The following is an 18,683-nucleotide window of genomic DNA, read 5'->3' as shown; positions in this document are numbered from 1 at the left end:
GGTTAAAAGTTAAAACGTTAACTTAGAAAACGTTAACTTAGAAAACCTCAAACAAGAGAAGTAATATTTTTTTTAACCTTTCTTTATTTCTTTTTAATATTTTCCGATCTGTAGTTAACTGGAGAAATGATTGCTTTAATTTTCATATTAGCCACTTCACAACGTTCTGTTCTTGTCTCACATGGATATTAAACTTTCAATCTATTAGAGCGTTTAAAAAATATTATAACATGTGAAAAAGGATGGAGTGCTTTTTTTCTTTTTCTTTTTCTTTTTTTCCATTCGGTAGATGGAATGTTCATTCTCGACGTGATGGCGTCAGGCGTGTAACGTTGTGTCTTTTGTGATGTGAAGTCTACGTACCCAAAACAACATTATCCTTAACTTCTTTTTATATTTTGAAAAAAAAAAACAAGAATACGTGAACATTGTGTTATGAAGGCTGGGGATAGTGAGCTAATTGATGTCGTGGAAGCCATATCCGACGATATTTTAATATTTTAATGATTCATAATACCAATTAACACCAGGAATGTTTTTTTTAGAAGAGTTGACTTTTTGAACGTGTGCCATGCAATGCTTTTAAAATGTTATATAGCGTGATAATTCAAGGAAATCAGGCCAGCTTGCCTTTTGTTACCTCCCGTACTTTTGTATGTTTGATTTGTCGTAAGTTAATGGACATAAGTTCAAGGACACGATTATTTTTGAGGTTATAAGTGATTATGCTAAGTTTAAAAAATGTTGAGAAAGTGTCGTAAGGATTAGAGGTCAACAAATCAAAGAAAATAAGTTTCATCAATGTAAATACCCCGTGCTTTCGGGCTATGGCTTGAGCCGCTCGACGTATGTAAGTAGACCCGAACCACGAAGAATTCTGGTCATATTCAAGTGTAACGACCCGGCCGGTCGTTTTGAGTGTATTAGCCCCGACCCTCTATTTACTGTTTTTTCCGTATCTGTTTCTTCTTATGTGACTTGCCGGGAGGCCTTGTTTTTGATTTCGAAGTGTTTTGGGACACTTAGTCCCTAAAACGGAAGCTTAAGTCTTAGAATTTTGATTGTAGTCGGAAGTGTGTGAAGACGACTCCAGAAAGGAGTTCCGTCGGTTCCGTTAGCTCTGTTGGGTAGTTTTGGACTTAGGAGCGTGTCCGGACTGTGAATTTGAGGTTTGTAGCTAATTTAGGCTTGAAATGGCGAAAGTCGAATTTGACTTGTGCGCAAATTTTGAGGTCAATCGAACGTGGTTTGTAGGTTTCGGCGTCGTTTGTGAAATTTGAAAGTTTAGAAGTTCTTTAGGCTTGAATCAGGGTGTAATTGGTGTTTTGATGTTGTTTTGAGTGATTCGAAGGCTCGACTAAATTCGTATGGTATTTTAGGATTGATTGGTATATTTGGTTGAGGTCCCGGGAACCTCGGGTGAGTTTTAGATGCTTAACGGATCATTTTTGGACTTGGCTTGATAGCTGAAATTCTGGTTTCAGCAGGTTCTGGTTTCCTTGTTCGCGATCGCCAGTATTCATTCGCGATCGCGTAAGCTAATTTGGGGCAGATGTGAGCTTGTTCTATGCGATCGTAGAGTTAGGAACGCGATCGCATATGTGTGCGAAGATGTGCTTCGCGAACGCATGGCTAAGATCGCGTTCGCGTAGAAAGATTTGAGCAGGAGGGGAGGTGTGGCCAATGCTCTATGCGATCGCGTGAGGCAGGATGCGATCGCGTAGGTATGAGAGGCAGTGATCCGCGATTGCGTGGGTGATTTCGCGATCGCGTAGGGTAAAAATGTGGGGCATCATAGTTGTGCTTCGCGATCGCGAGGAATGTTCCGCGATCGCAAAAGGATATCTGGATAGGCAGTATTAATTTCAAAAACGAGGATTTGAACCCATTTTACATATTTTGAGCCAGAGAACACGGAATTGTGCGATTCTTGAAGGGATTTTCGTGGAGTTGATTGGGGTAAATGATTCTTACTTGGTTTTGGTTAAATCACATGATTTTATCTTTAATTTTATCATCTAATTTGTGATTTGGGGTGAGAAATTGGGGAAAAAGAGGAAGAACTCTTGAGTTGGGATTTTGATGATTTGCATGTGATTTTATTATCGGATTTGAGTACATTTGGTATGGTTAGACACGTGAATGAATGGGCTTTCGGGTTTTGTGACTTTTTTTTGGATTTCGAGACGTGAGCCTGGGAGCCGGGTTCTAGCCAATTTTGGATTTTTTGGCTATAATTTAGTACTTTTCTTGTGGAATTGATCGTTTCAGCCTATATTGATTGTATTGTTCTACTTGTGTCTAGATTCGGGATGTTTGGAGACCGATTTGAGAGGAAAAGGCATTTCAGAGCAGAGATTTGTTCGGTTTGAGGTAAGTAAGAGTCTTAAATCTGGTTTTGAGGGTATGGAACCCCGAGAATTGATACGATGTGAGTGTTTGGAGGTGACGCACATACTAGATGACGGGCGTGTGAGCGTGCACCACAAGGGATTATGACTTGGTCCGTCCCGTGAGACTTTAAAGTCGAATAGCCATTGTTATTACTTGTTTTTCCTTGTCTTTGAGCAGTTGACTGCCTTTCATGTTAGAAACCATGCTTAGGCCATATGATACCACTGTTGAGACCCGCATCGGTCGTATAGTTATTGAATTGACTGCTAATTGATGTCTTGTACTCAGTCACAGTCTTACTTGTGTGTTACATCTCTCTTCCCTCTCAGTTTTTGTTGATACTTGTTGTATTTTCTGTTTGGGCTGATCATGATGATATTCTGTGAGTCTGAGGGGATGGAGAGATTAGTGACTGAGATTGGGCCTGAGTGGCGAGCTATGTGAGGTTATATGGATCGGGTTGTACGCCGCAACGAGCCTTATGGCTATTTATGGATTGTGGATCGGGTTGCACGCCGCTACGAGCCTTATGGCTACTTCTATGATTGGGTCGGGCTGCACGCCGTAACGATATAGCGCTTGGGCTGAAAGGAGCCCCTCCGGAGTCTGCACATCCCCAATAAATGCAGGTACCTATTGAGAGTATGTATTGAGGGCTGAGAGCTGAGAGTATGAGCTGTTAAGATGAGTTGAGTGACTGCTGCCTTGAGAGGCTGTACTTGCTTTTATTTATTATTGCACTTAGTTGTTATCTGTTGTTGTGGTGAAATTTCTGTAAGATTCATATCTGTTTTACTTGAGCTCGAACTGATTTGATTTACACCACCGGATTTGAAAGCATGTTCACTCTTTACTGAAAACTTTTGAAATGAACTGTATTTTTATAGCTCATCACTGCTTCTCAGTACCTTATTTAATTCTATTACTTGCTGACTTGGTTGTACTCATGCTACACCTTGCACTTCATGTGCAGATCCAGGTGTGTACGGTTCTGGCGGTCGCTGAGTTCGTGCGCGAGCTTACTATCAGAGACTTACGAGGTAGCTGCCGACGTCCGCAGTCCTTGTTTCTCCTTCCTTATTATCTTTTCTCTCTTGTATTGACATTTGACACATACTGTAGTAGACTCTGTTTTCTAGATTAACTGTTAGATGCTCATGACTTAGTGACACCCCGATGTCGGGCTATTTTTCCGCACTTATATTTTAATTGGGTTTTACCCCTATTTTATGAAAAACTCATGTTATTTTAAATGTTTTTATTCATTCCTGTTAAATTTTGAAAGTGTTTTGGAAAGGTCGGCTTGCCTAGTAGCACGATAGGCGCCATCACGACGGGTTAGGTTTTGGGTCGTGACAAGTTGGTATCAGAGCCTAGGTTACATAGGTCTCATGAGTCATGAGCAGGTTTAGTAGAGTCTTGCAGATCGGTATGGAGACATCCGTACTTATCTTCGAGAGGCTGCCGAACCCTTAGGAAACTTCACATTATTGAATTCTTGTCGTGCAAATCTGTTGATTCTAGTAACTAAACATTTATTGTTTCATTCTCTCACAGATGGTAAGGACTCGTACTACTGGGCAGGATGGGCAGCCACCAGTATCACCAGCCATGGCCCCGAGAGGCCAAGGCCGCGGTAGAGGCCGTGGTAAGGGAAGAGGTGCAGTCCGCACAACAGCTGGGGCAGTACCTGCAGATCCACCAGTTGCCCCAGATCAGGATCAAATTTCAGTTGTTGATGCACCAGCTCAGGCACCACTTGTGCCTATCGTGATTCCACGCCTTCAGGAGGCCTTAGCTCAGATTCTGACCGCGTGTACCAGTCTTGCTCAGGCGGTCTCTGTTCCGGCCACAGCATCCACTTCTTAGGCCGGGGGAGGTGCTCAGACTCCCGCTGCCCGCACACCAGAGCAGGTGGTACAGTGATTCCAGACACCGGGGGCACCACCAGCCCAGCCGATTACATCTGCTCAGGACTATGTGGTTCCTGCTAAGCCTGAGGATGAGCAGCGTAGATTGGAGAGGTTTGGGAGACTCCAGCCTCCATCTTTCAGTGGTGCAGAGGGAGAGGATGCATAGGGTTTCTTGGACAGATGTCAGAGGATACTCCGTACAACATGTATTCTAGAGGCCAGTGGGGTATCGTTCACTACTTTTCAGTTCTCTGGGGATGCCTTCCGCTGGTGGGAGGATTACGAGAGGCGTAGACCGGTTGGCGCAACACCCCTTACGTGGCAGCAGTTCTCCGATCTATTCCTGGAGAAGTTCGTGCCACAGTCCCACAGAGAGGAGCTACACATGCAGTTCGAGTAACTTCGTTAGGGTGATATGTCTGTGATGCAGTATGAGATACGATTCTCGGAGTTGGCCCGTCATGCTATCTGGTTGGTTCCCACAGACAGGGAGAGGATCAGAAGGTTTATAGATGGCCTCACTTTTCAATTGCGATTACTTATGACCAGAGAGAGATACAGTGTCTGGTGCTACTTTTGATGAGGTTGTCGACATTGCTCGTCATATTGAGATGGTTCGCAGCTAGGAGCGGGTTGAGAGAGAGGCCAAAAGGCCTCGTGGACAGGGTGGATTTAGTGGTGTCCCTTCTGGGGGAAGTTCCAACACGGTAGGGGTCGTTTTTTCAGACATGCTCAGACGGCTCACCCAGTTCACCGTGATACATCATCTGGCCATGGTTCACACGGTTATCAACAGGGCCACTCATCTCTCAGTGCTCTCCCAGCTTAGAGTTCATCTCGTGCTCCATCAGGTCAGGGTATGCCTATGCCAGGTCCTTCTGCCAGTTATCGCGGTACTCGAGGCTCCCTTCAGTCCCCAAGAAGCCAGTCTATGACATCAACACCAGTTTCTTCACCACCCACTCAGCCAGCTCGAGGTAGAGCCCAGGCAGCTAGAGGTCGCCTGAGAGAGGGAGGCCGATTAGGGGGTGGCCAGGCCCGTTTCTATGCTCTTCATTCTAGACCATATGCCATTGCTTCGGATGCTGTGATTAAAGGTATTGTCTCAGTTTTCCACAGAGATGCCTCTGTATTATTTGACCCTAGTTCCACTTATTCATATGTTTCCTTGTATTCTCATTTTTTGGATATGCCCCGTGAGTCTTTAGTTTGATCTGTTCAAGTATCTACTCCTGTGTGTGATACTATTATTGTGGACCGCGTATATCAGTCATATGTGGTGATCATTGGGGGTCTGGAGACTAGAGTGGATCTTTTGCTGCTCTGTATGGTCGATTTTGACGTGATTTTGGGTATGGATTGGTTGTCTCCATGTCATGATGTTGTAGATTATCACGTTAAGACCGTGATGTTGGTGATGCCGGGATTGTCGAGGATTGAGTGGAGCGGTCAATAGACTATGTTCCCAATAGAGTGATTTCATACTTGAAAGCTCAGCGGATGGTTGGGAAAGGTTGTCTATCTTATCTGGCCTTTGTGAGGGATGTTAGTGTCGAGGCCCCTGCTATTGATTCTGTTCCGGTGGTGCGAGATTTCCCGGATGTGTTTCCCGTTGACCTGTTGGGCATGCCGCCCGACATGGATATTGATTTCGGTATTGATTTGGTGCTGGGCACTCAGCCCATTTTTATTCCACCGTACCGTATAGCACCGGCTGAGTTGAAGGAATTGAAGGAGCATCTTTAGGAACTCTTTGATAAGGGGTTTATTCGGCCTCGAGTGTCACCCTGGGGTGCACCAGTTCTATTTGTGAAGAAGAAGGATGGTACTATGAGAATGTGCATTGATTATAGACAGTTGAACAAGGTCACAATGAAGAACAAGTATCCTTTGCCACGTATTGATGATTTGTTTGACCAGCTTCAAGGAGCGATGGTGTTCTCCAAGATTGATTTGAGGTTAGGTATCACCAGCTGAAGATTCGAGACTCAGATATTCTTAATATAGTTTTCAAGACCCGATATGATCATTCTGAGTTCCTTATGATGTCTTTTGGGCTGACCAACACCCCAGCAACGTTCATGCATTTGATGAACAGTGCGTTTCAGCCTTATTTGGACTCGTTCGTCATTGTATTCATTGATGATATCCTGGTGTACTCTCATAGCCAGGAGGAGCATGCCACTGTCTGAGGATTGTGTTACAGCGATTGAGGGAGGAGAAACTTTATGTAAAGTTCCCCAAGTGTGATTTTTGGCTCAGTTCAGTGGCGTTCTTGGGGCACGTGATGTCCAGTGAGGGTATTCAGGTGGATCCGAAGAAGATAGAGGTTGTGCAGAGTTGACCCAGACCGTCCTCAGCCACGAAGATTAGGAGCTTTCTTGGTTTGGCGGGCTATTACCGTCGTTTTGTGGAGGGTTTTTCATCTATTGTATGGCCCTTGACCAGATTGACCCAAAAAGGTGCCCCATTTAGGTGGTCGGATGAGTGCGAGGAGAGCTTTCAGAAGCTCAAGACTGCCTTGACCATGGCTCCGGTTCTAGTTCTACCATCAGCTTCTGGTTCCTACACAGTGTATTGTGATGCCTCGCGGATAGGTATTGGGTGTGTTCTGATGTAGGAGGGTAGAGTATTTTTTATGTTTTGCGCCAGTTGAAGACCCATGAGAAGAACTATCCTGTCCATGACCTTGAGTTAGCAGTATTGTTCACGCCTTAAAGATTTGGCGACACTATTTGTACGGGGTCCATTGTGAGATTTACACTGTTTATCGGAGTTTGCAGCATTTGTTCAAACATAAGGATCTTAACTTGCATCAGCGGAGGTGGTTGCAGGTTCTTAAGGACTATGATATCACCATTTTGTACCATCCCGGGAAGGCCAATGTGGTGGCCGATGCCTTGAGTCGCCGGGCGGAGAGTTTGGGGAGTTTAGTGTATCTTTTAGCAGCAGAGAGACCCTTGGTATTCAATGTTTAGGCCTTAGCTAGCCAGCTTGTCAGATTGGATATTTTGGAGCCAAGTCGAGCATTGGCCTGTGTGGTCTCTAGGTCTTCTCTTTATGATAGTATCAGGGAGCGTCAGTATGATGACCCCCCATCTGCTCGTCCTCTAGGACAAGGTTCAGCGAGGTAATGCTAGAGATGTGACTATTGGTGATGATGGCGTGTTGAGGATGCGGGGACGGATATATGTGCCCAATGTGGATTAGCTTCGGGAGTTGATTCTTAAGGAGGCTCACAAATCGCGGCACTCCATTCATCCAGGTGCCGCAAAGATGTACCAGGATGTGAGACAACACTATTGGCGGAGGAGGATGATGAAGGATATAGTTGGGTTTGTGGCTCAGTGTCTCAACTATCAGCAGGTTAAGTATGAGCATCAGAGACCGGTTGGCTTGCTTCATAGGTTAGAGATCCCAGAGTGGAAGTGGGAGCGGATCACCATGGATTTCGTAGTTGGGATCCCACGGACTTCGAGGAAGTTTGATGCTATTTGGGTGATTGTGGATCAGCTGAACAAGTCCGCGCACTTCATTCCAGTTGGTACTACTTATTCTTCAGAGTGGTTGGCTGAGATTTACATCAGAGAGATTGTTCGCCTTCATGGTGTCCCAGTTTCCATCATTTCAGATAGAGGCACACAGTTTACATCAAAGTTTTGGAGGGACGTGCAGTGAGAGTTGGGTACTCAGGTTGAGTTGAGCACAACCTTTCACCCTCAGATGGACGGACAGTCCAAGCGCACTATCCATATATTGGAGGACATGTTACGCGCTTGTGTCATTGATTTTGGGGATTCATGGGACCAGTTTCTGCCGCTCGCGGAGTTTGCATATAACAACAGTTATCAGTCGAGCATTAAGATGGCTCCATACGAGGCTTTATATGGGAGGCGGTGTAGATCTCCGGTGGGATGGTTTGAGTCGGGCGAGGCTAGGCTCTTGGGTACAGACTTGGTCCAGGATGCATTAGACAAGGTTAAATTGATTCAGGAGCGGCTTCGCACAGTGCAGTCTAGGTAGAAGAGCTATGCTGACAGGAAGGTCCGTAATGTGTCTTTCATGGTTGGGGAGAAAGTTCTGCTGAAGGTATCACCCATGAAGGGTGTTATGAGGTTTGGGAAGAGAGGCAATTTGAGCCCTCAGTTCATTGGGCCTTTTAAGGTACTTCAGAGGATCAGAGAGGTGTCTTACATGCTTGCCTTGCCACCTAGCTTGTCGAGTGTGCATCCAGTATTTCATGTTTTTATGCTCCGAAAGTATATCGGCGATCCGTCATATGTTTTGGATCTCAGCACGGTTCAGTTGGATGGTGATATGACTTATGATGTGGAGCCAGTGGCCATTTTGGAGTGGCAGGTTCGGAAGTTGAGGTCAAAGGATATAGCTTCAATGAAGGTGCAGTAGAGAGGTCAGCCGGTCAAGGAGTCGACTTGGGAGACCGAGCATGATATGTGCAGCCGTTATCCTCATCTTTTTACCACTTCAGGTATGTCTCTATGCTCATTCGAGGACGAACGATTGTTTTAAGATGGGGGGATGTAACGACCCAACCGGTCCTTTTGAGTGTATTAGCCCCGATCCCCTATTTACTGTTTCTTCCCGTATCTGTTTCTGCTTATGTGACTTGTTGGGAGGTCTTGTTTTTTATTTCAGAGTATTTTGGGACACTTAGTCCCTAAAATGGAAGCTTAAGTCTTAGGATTTGACCGTAGTCGGAAGTGTATGAAGATGACTCCAGAATGGGGTTTTGTTGTTCCGTTAGCTCCATTGGGTGATTTTGGACTTAGGAGCGTGTCCGCACTATAAATTTTAGGTCTGTAGCTAATTTAGGCTTGAAATGGCGAAACTCGAATTTTGGGAAGTTTATCCGGGGGGTTGACTTTTTGATATCGGGGTCGGATATCGATTCAGGAAGTTGGAATAGGTCTGTAATGTTGAATATTACTTGTGGGAAAAATTTGAGGTCAATCGGACGTGGTTTGGTAGGTTTCGGCGTCGTTTGTGGAATTTAAAAGTTTAGAAGTTCTTTAGGCTTGAATCCGGGTGTAATTGGTGTTTTGATGTTGTTTTGAGTGATTCGAAGGCTCAACTAAATTCGTATGGTGTTTTAGGATTGATTGGTATATTTGGTTGAGGTCCCGGGAACCTCGGGTGAGTTTCAGATGCTTAATGGATCATTTTTGGACTTGGCTTGATAGCTGAAGTTCTAGTTTCAGCAGGTTCTGGTTTCCTTGTACACGATCGCATGTATTCATTCGTGATCGCGTAGGCTTATTTGGGGCAGAGGTGAGTTTGTTCTATGAGATCGTAGAGTTAGGAACGCAATCGCGTATGTGTGTGAATATGTGCTTCATGAATGCGTGGCTAAGGTCGCGTTCGTGTAGAAGGATTTGAGCAGGAGGGGAGGTGTGGCCAATGCTCTATGCGATCGCGTGAGGCAGGATGCGATCGCATAGGTATGAGAGGCAGTGATCCGCGATTGTGTGTGTGATTCCGCGATCGCGTAGGGTAAAAATGTAGGGCATCATAGTTGTGCTTCGCAATCGTGAGGAATGTTCCGCGATCGCGAAAGGATATCTGGGCAGGCAGTATTGATTTCAAAAACGAGGGTTTGAACCCATTTTGCATATTTTGAGCCAGAGAACACGGAATTGGGCGATTCTTGAAGGGAGTTTCGTGGAATTGATTGGGGTAAGTGATTCTTACTTGGTTTTGGTTAAATCCCATGATTTCATCTTTAATTGTATCATTTAATTTGTGATTTGGGGTGAGAAATTTGGGGAAAAAGAGGAAGAACTCTTGATTTAGAATTTTGAGGTTTTGAATGGGATTTTGTTATCAGATTTGAGTACATTTGGTATGGTTAGACTCGTGAGTGAACGGGCTTTCAGGTTTTGTGACTTTTGTTGGATTTCGAGACGTGGGCCCGGGAGTTGGGTTCGGGCCAATTTCGGATTTTTGGCTATAATTTAGTACTTTTCTTGTGGAATTGATCCCTTTAGCGTATATTGATTATATTGTTCTACTTGTGGCTAGATTCGGGACGTTTGGAGACCGATTTGAGAGGGAAAGGCATTTCGGAGTAGAGATTTGCTCGGTTTAAGGTAAGTAACAGTCTTAAATATGGTTTTGAGGGTATGAAACCCCGAGAATTTGTATGATGTAAGTGTTTGGAGGTGACGCACATGCTAGGTGACGGGCGTGTAAGCGTGCACCGCGAGGGCTTATGACTTGGTCCGTCCTATGAGACTTTAAAGTCGAATAGCCATTATTATTACTTGTTTTTCCTTATCTTTGAGCAATTGACTACCTTTCTTGTTAGAAACCATGCCTAGGCCATATGATATCACTGTTAGGACCTGCAATGGTCGTATACTTGTTGAATTGACTGCTAATTGTTGTCTTGTACTCAGTCATAGTCTTACTTCTGTGTTACATCTCTGTTCTCTCTCAGTTCTTGTTGATACTTGTTGTATTCTCTGTTTGGGCTGATTATGATTATATTCTGTGAGCCCAAGGGGCTGGAGAGGTTAGTGACTGAGATGGGGCCTGAGTGCCGAGCTGTGAGCTATGTGAGGTTATAAGGATCGGGTTGCACGCCGCAACAAGCCTTATGGCTATTTATGGATTGTGGATATGGTTGCATGCCGCAACGAGCCTCATGGTTACTTATATGATTGGGTCGGGCTGCACGCCGCATCGATATAGCGCTTGGGCTGAAAGGAGCTCCTCCGGAGTCTGCACACCCCCAGTGAGCGGAGGTACCTATTGAGAGTGTGTATTGAGGGGTGAGAGCCTAGAGTATGAGCTGTTGAGATGAGTTGAGTGACTGCTGCCTTGAGAGGTTGTACTTGCTTTTATTTATTATTGCACTTAGTTGTTATTTGTTGTTGTGGTAAAATTTCTGGAAGATTCATATCTGTTTTACTTGACCTCGAACTGATTTGACTTGCACCACCAGATTTGAAAGCTTGTTCACTCTTTACTGAAAACTTTTGAAAAAACTGAATTTTTATAGCTCGTCACTACTTCTCGGTTCCTTATTTAATTCTGTTACTTGCTGACTTGGTTGTACTCATGCTACACCTTGCACTTCATGTGCAGATCCAGGTGTGTACGATTCTGGCGGTCGCTAAGTTCGTGCGCGAGCTGACTATCGGAGACTTACGAGGTAGTTGCCGGCGTCCGCAACCCTTGTTTCTCCTTTCTTATTATCGTTTCTCTCTTGTACTGGCATTTGGCACAGATTGTAGTAGACTCTATTTTCTAGATTGATTGTTTGATGCTCGTGACTTAGTGACACCTCGATGTTAGGCTAGTTTTCTGCACTTATGTTTTGATTGGGTTTTACCCCCATTTTATGAAAAACTCTGGTTATTTTAAATGGCTTAATTCATTCCTGTTAAATTTTGAAAGTGTTTTGGAAAGGTCAGCTTGCCTAGCACCACGATAGGCGCCATCACGATGAGTTAGGTTTTGGGTCGTGACATCAAGTATGCAAATAAAGAGCACAATATATAAAAAGATAAAGTCCCGAAATGATGTAGGACTTAAAAGCGTGATGATGGTGATTAAGAATAATTTTTGGTGTGTATAAGGAGGCTATGGACTAGAATCATGCCACACCATAGTGATACTGAGTTTATGAAGTGTGTATAAGATAATTATTATTTAAGTGAATTGAGATCAAGAAATTAATTATGTGCATAATTGGCTAAATGGAAAATTATAATGGAAGACAAATTAAATTGAATTATTTAATAAATGGTGTAGGGGATAACATTCCACATGTCACATGGTGGCAACAACATTAGTGACTAATCTACACCCATAAGTGGTGGTGGCACTATTAAACTTAATGTCTCAAGAGAGATGCTAAGGAGGACATGTGTAAATGGAAAAAAAGTTACAATTATGTCTCTTGTTTCACTTTATTTGAGAATGAAATTGAAAAATAGATAGGTTCAACATAGTGTAGCAGCAAGGAACATTAATTTGAGATGATTTTCAGCAATATGAGCTCCTAATATCATGAAAGCAAAGCATAATCTTTCTCAAGGACATCATATGAATTTTTCCCAACTTCAATCTCGTCGTTACGTGTTTTATCGCAATTGACGTGTGTTGGAAGGATTGTCAAGAAAATCGGCTCAGGTATGTTAACGCTAACCCTTTCTTCATTTGGCATGATTCAAGCAACGAAACGTAAACGTAATGTTATTCCAGCCGGTTGAGCAGTCATGCATCTTCATTTACCACCGAGCTACGGCCGGTTGGACAGTCATGCATCTTTATTTATCACCGAGCTACGGCCGGTCGGGCAGTCATGGATCTTCATTTACCACCGAGCTATGGTCGGTCAGGCAGTCATGCATGTACCACCGAGCTACGACCGGTCGGGCAGTCATGCATTTATCACTGTGCTACGACCGGTCGGGTAATGCATTTACCACTGTGCTATGGCCGGTCGGAAAGTCATGCATTTACCATCGTTCTACGGCCGGTCGGGCTGTCATACAATTACCACCATGCTACGGCTGGTCGGGCAGTTACCACTAATCAATTGGGCAATTAACGTCACGATAATGATGTAGTCAGGACTATATATATATATATAAATATATATATATATATATATATATATATATATATATATATATATATATATATATATATATATAGACACACACACACATAAGATTGAACTTATTATACATGTTATGGACCTTAGCGGCAAGTCGGATTACAGGTTGACTCTTATCCCTCTCAGTGATAGTATCTTATTGTTATGATTCATTCATTCCTTACATACTCAGTACATTCTTCGTACTGATGTCCCTTTTCCGGGAGACGCTGTGTTTTATGCCACACATGTGTAGATAGACGAGGCAAGGACCCTCCACTGTAGGCTACCTCCGGATATTAGCTTTTGGTTGGTGAGCTCCACTTCTTCCTAGAGTATTGCTGTGTTAGGGTTTTGTATATATTATTTTGGTTTATGGGAATGCCGGGGGCCCTGTCCCGACTAATCGACTATGTTCATGTTTCCATAGAGGCTTTGCAGACAGTATCCTGTGTATAGTTTTAGTTATGTCATGTTAGGCTATCATGACGGCGTGCCCTTGCCGGTCCCCATATATCTGTGTAAATTATTTATGAGTTGGTTTACGCGAGTTAAGTTCTAATGTCATTACTTTTATATATATGTATATCGATGTGGCCTATAATGGCCCATGACGAGTCTTATAGTAAAGAAGGATAATGTATGTGGCACTCGGTTGAGTAGGGACCAGGTGCCAGTCGTGGCCCTCCGGTTTGGGCCGTGACACCTTTACAGCTTGTTTGGATGGTTGTTATCCATCATTTTATAATGTATTGTATTGTGTTGTTGTAATGACCTGGTCGGTTGTTTTGAGTATTATAGCCCCGTTCCCCCATTTATTTCTTATTCTGTGCTCATTTGTTGTTATGTGACTCGCCGGGGTGGTCGTTTTGGTTTCGGGATTGTTTCAGAATGAGTTGGGACACTTAGTCCCAAGGTTGGAAGCAAGTTGAAAGAGTTGACCGAATGTTGACTTATATGTAAATGACTCCAAAATGGAGTTTTGATGGTTTCAATAGCTCCGTATAGTGAATTTCGACTTAGGAGTGTGTCCAGATATTTATTTGGAGGTCCATAGATGATTTTGGCTCAAATTGGCGAAAGTTGGGAAAGTTGAAGTTGGGAGAATTAAGAAGTTTGACTGAGAATTGACTTTGTGGTTATCGGCCTCGAATTTTGGTTTTAGAAGTTGGAATAGGTCTGTTGTGTCATTTATGACTTGTGTGAAAAATTTGAGGTCAATCGAAGTTGATTTGATATATTTCGGCATCGATTGTAGAAGTTGGAAATTAAATAGATTTATTAGGTGTGAATTAGGGTGCGATTCGTGTTTTTGATGTTGTTTGATGTGATTTTAGGCCTCGACTAAGTTCGTATCGTGTTTTAGGACTTGTTGGTATATTTGGTTGAGGTTTAGGGGGCCTCGGGTGGATTTCAGATGGTTATCAAATCGAAATTTGACTTAGGAGATATGTTGAAATGCTTCAGGTCTAGTGTCATCGCACCTGCGGAAGGATTGGTGTCACGATTCCAAATCACATGTGCCATAATGACGCCTATCACGTTTCTAAGCAAGCCGACATCTCACAAATACAGACATCTTTAATTCAAAATATACTTAAATAGGTTTAAGTAAATAAAATCTCATAAAAACTAGATGAAAACACCGCAATTCAATGCAGAATTTCCCCAAAATCCGGGTGTCACTAAGTATATGAGCATCTATACAATAAGATAGTATGAAACACCATCTAGGAAGGTAGAATAGTATAAGTAAAACTAAAATATAGAGGAGGAGAGTCAAGGACTGTGGACGTCAAAGCAGCTACGTCGAGAATCTCCGAAGTGGTAACGACTCCAAAATCAGCAACCACCGTGCCCAAAAATACCTGGATCTGCACACGAAGTGCTGAATGTAATATGAGTACATCAACCAATGTACCCAATAAGTAACAAAACTAATCTTTGGGCTGAAAGTAGTGACGAGCTCAACAAGTATAGTCCAAATACAGGGATAACAGTACAGAAATGTAGACATGCTTTCAAGTTCAACACTGTAAGCTCAAACAGATAAAATATGCCATGAATGACTGTAATGGGGTACATCTCTATCTCTATATGTCAATTATTTGACTACACAGTTCCACGGACTCGACCGTGTCACAATTCCTACGGTGCACACCCACACGCCCGTTACCTAACATGTGCAACACCTCAACACCAATCACATAACACGTAAATTTAGGGATTCATACCCTCATAACTAGGTTTAGAAGTGTTACTTACCTCAAACCATGCAAAATCTCTACTCCAATAAACCCTTGCTTCGCGAATCGACCTCCGAAAGACTCGAATCTAGTCACAAACAACTCGATACATTCAACACAAGCTATATGAATCAATTCCATATTAATAAAACTAAGTTCTTAAACAAAAGTCAAAAAGTCAACCCCAGGCCCACATTTCAGAATCTAACAAAAATTATAAAATCCGAACACTCATTCAACCACGAGTCCAACCATACCAAAATTACTCAAATCCGATCACAACTCGGTCTTCAAATCCCCAAATTAAAGCCTAGGAAGTTTCTATAAATTTTCCCAATTTTTAACCCAAAACACTAATTAAATGATGAAAACAATGATATACATGTAATTTAACAAAATGCGAGTCAGAATCATATATCCCAATCACTCCCTTGAAAATCTCTCCAAGAATCACCTCAATCCGAGCTCCCAAAATCAAATTATAAAATATGACTCAAACCCTCATTTTGAATTCTTTTATTCTGCCCAGATGCTTCTTCTTCGTGATCACGGGAAATGCTTCGCGATTACGAAGCACAAATTCACAGGCTGCCTAATTTACTCTATGCGAACACGACATCCCACGTGCAAACACAATGCACTGATTTCCCAGACATACGCGATCGCAAACATCATCACGCGATCGCGAATAACAAATTCACATGAACCTAGCCTCCTCTTTTCTTCTTCACGAACGCGACCTTACCCACGTGTTCGCGATTCACTGCCTCTCCAACGTACGCAATCACAGACACTTCTTCGCGAATGCATAGAACAAAAATCATAGCTTCCCCAACAACACTTCGCGATTGTGATCCTCCTCTCGCGATAGCGTACGAGGACACCAGCACCAGCACCAGCAAAATCAGTAATCTTACAAGTTCCAAAATGCGCCGAACATGATCTGAATCACACCTGAGGCCCCCGGAACATCAACCAAACATACCACCAAGTCCTAAAACACGATACAAACTTAGTCGAGGCATCAAATCACATCAAACAATATTAAAAACATGAATTACACCCCAATTCAAACCTAATGAGCTTATGAACTTCTAACTTCTACAGTCGATGCCGAAATCTATCAAATCAACTTCGATTGACCTCAAATTCTGCACACAAGTCATAAATGATCCAACAGACCTATTCCAACTTCCAAAACCAAAATTTGTGCCCGACAACCATAAAGTCAACTCTCAGCCAAACTTCTTAACTCTCTAAACTATAATTTTTCCAACTTTTGTCATTTCAATCCAAAATCACCTCTGGACCTCCAAATCACTATCCATACACACTCATGTCACACCCCTTTTTACCCCCAAAAGATATGTATGTGTTATGGATTGTGGTTAAAGAGTTTTTCCAATTAAAGTGACAAACTTGAGTAGGGATTATTTTATTTACAGAGTCACCACTTGGAATTGATTTTTGGGTATTCTAAGTCACCTTTTATTTGAATCCCTAGTCAAAGGATGATTTGAATCTATTATTATTGGACTGGGAAAATCAAGTTCGGATAAGAAATTCTGTTGATCGGGGAGAAGGTGTAAAGTTGTAACGACCCGACCGGTTGTTTTGCTTTTTAAATCTCCGTTCCCCTAATTAAGACTTCTCGTATGTAGTTTTACTGTTTTATGACTAGCGGGGGAGAGAGGGTAGTTCGGGCTTGGAAGGGTTTGGGTTGAAATCGGAACACTTAGTTCCTTAATATTGGCTTAAAAGGGTTAAGTTTGACTTGAGTCAACATTTGTAGTAAACGACCTCGAAACTAAGATTTGACTATTCCAATAGGTTCGTATGATGATTTTAGACTTGGGCGTATGTTTGGATCGGGTTTCAGACGACCTAGGAGCGTTTCAGAGCTTAATATTGAAAGTTGGCGCATTAGAGGTTTTCAAATTCTTTAAATTTGTTTTGAAGTAGGTTTTGGTGCTATCAAGGTCCATTTGGGATTTCCAGCCTGGAAATAGTTCTGTATGGTGATTTAAGACTTGCACGCAAAATTTGGTGTCATTCCGAGTAGTCTAAGTATGATTCGGTGCGTTCGGAGCAAGTTAAAAACTTGAGGTTCATAATTTGATTCATATTGGTTTTGGGGTGCGATTCTTAGTTTTGATATAGTTTTATGAGTTTCGAGAGTTTGAGCAGGTCCGTATTATGTTAATGGACTTGTTGGTGCTGTTGGACGGGGTCTCGGGGGCTCGGGTGATTCTTGGATCGCCCGGAGCTAAGTCCAAAACTGCTGGTGTGCTGGTTTTGGTTTCCTTCTTCGCGAACGCGGAAGGACCCTCGCGTTCGCGATGAAGGATTTAGGGACTGGAAGCTTTTTCTCTTCACGTTCTCGAAGATAGGGTTGCGTTTGCGGATGCTTGTAACCATAGGCCTTCGCGTTCGCAGTTGACGCATCGCGTTCACGTAGAAGGCCTGGGCCTAGGCCTAAGAAACTCCATTGCCCTTCACGTTCGTGAGTGGAGTCACGCGTTCGCGATGAGTGGGCAGCTCAGTGCATCGCGTTCGCGTAGAAGACATTTTCTGTGTTCGTGAGCTTTGCCTTCGCGATTGCAAGGGCTTGTTCGCGATCGCGAAGAAGGCAGACATGGGTAGTAACTTAATAAAAATCGGGGTTTTGGCCATTTTGTTCACTTCTCTCGTTTATTGGCCGATTTTTGAGCTTTTTAAAGAGGGATTTTCACCTAGCATCTTGAGGTAAGTGTATTCTACTCAATGTGAGTTTAATACCTAGATTATGGGTAGATCTTAACATGAAAATTGTAGAAATTTTAGCATTTTTGTTGAAAAACTTAGGTTTTGATAAAAATGGGATTTAACCACGAAAATGAATATGGAATTGGGTGAGAATTATATATTTGAGTTCGTGAGGTTATGGGTAACAAATATCTTTGAAAATTACCGGAATCCGGACACGTGGGCCCGAGGGTAAATTTTAGGAATCTTCCAATTTGGATTGGGTAATTACTCTAATAGTTAAATTATTAACTTTTAAGCGTATATTGATTAATTTATATAATATTTGGCTAGCTTCGGATTGTTAGGCACCAAGTTGGGTCCTTAGAGTGAAATTGTGGCCAGAAAGTGAGCTTTGAGACGAGATAAGTCTCTTGCCTAACCTTATAAGAGGGAATTTACCCCATAGGTGTTTAAAATTATTATTTGCTTCTAATTGTGGGGCCTACACACGCACGAGGTGACGAGAGTCGGTGCGTAACTACTAATTTTGCTTAAGTCCGGGTAGTTTTAGGACCCAAACCATGAAATACTTGTATTGTTTGCACTCTACTTGTTAATTTTAGTGCCTTAATTATATTGAAACTTGATAAAGGATTCGTAAAGGCCGAATTTCACTTACTTTGAGTTTTGATGGGTTACTTGACCGTCAATAGAAATTGTGCTTCCGTGTGTATTTGTCCTATAATAGCTCTTAAATCGGATGTTCATAGAGTATTC

This window comes from Nicotiana tabacum, chromosome 19, assembly GCF_000715075.1.
Source record: "Nicotiana tabacum cultivar K326 chromosome 19, ASM71507v2, whole genome shotgun sequence".
NCBI classification, from domain to species: domain Eukaryota; kingdom Viridiplantae; phylum Streptophyta; class Magnoliopsida; order Solanales; family Solanaceae; genus Nicotiana; species Nicotiana tabacum.
Note: the sequence above shows the minus strand (reverse complement) of the source record.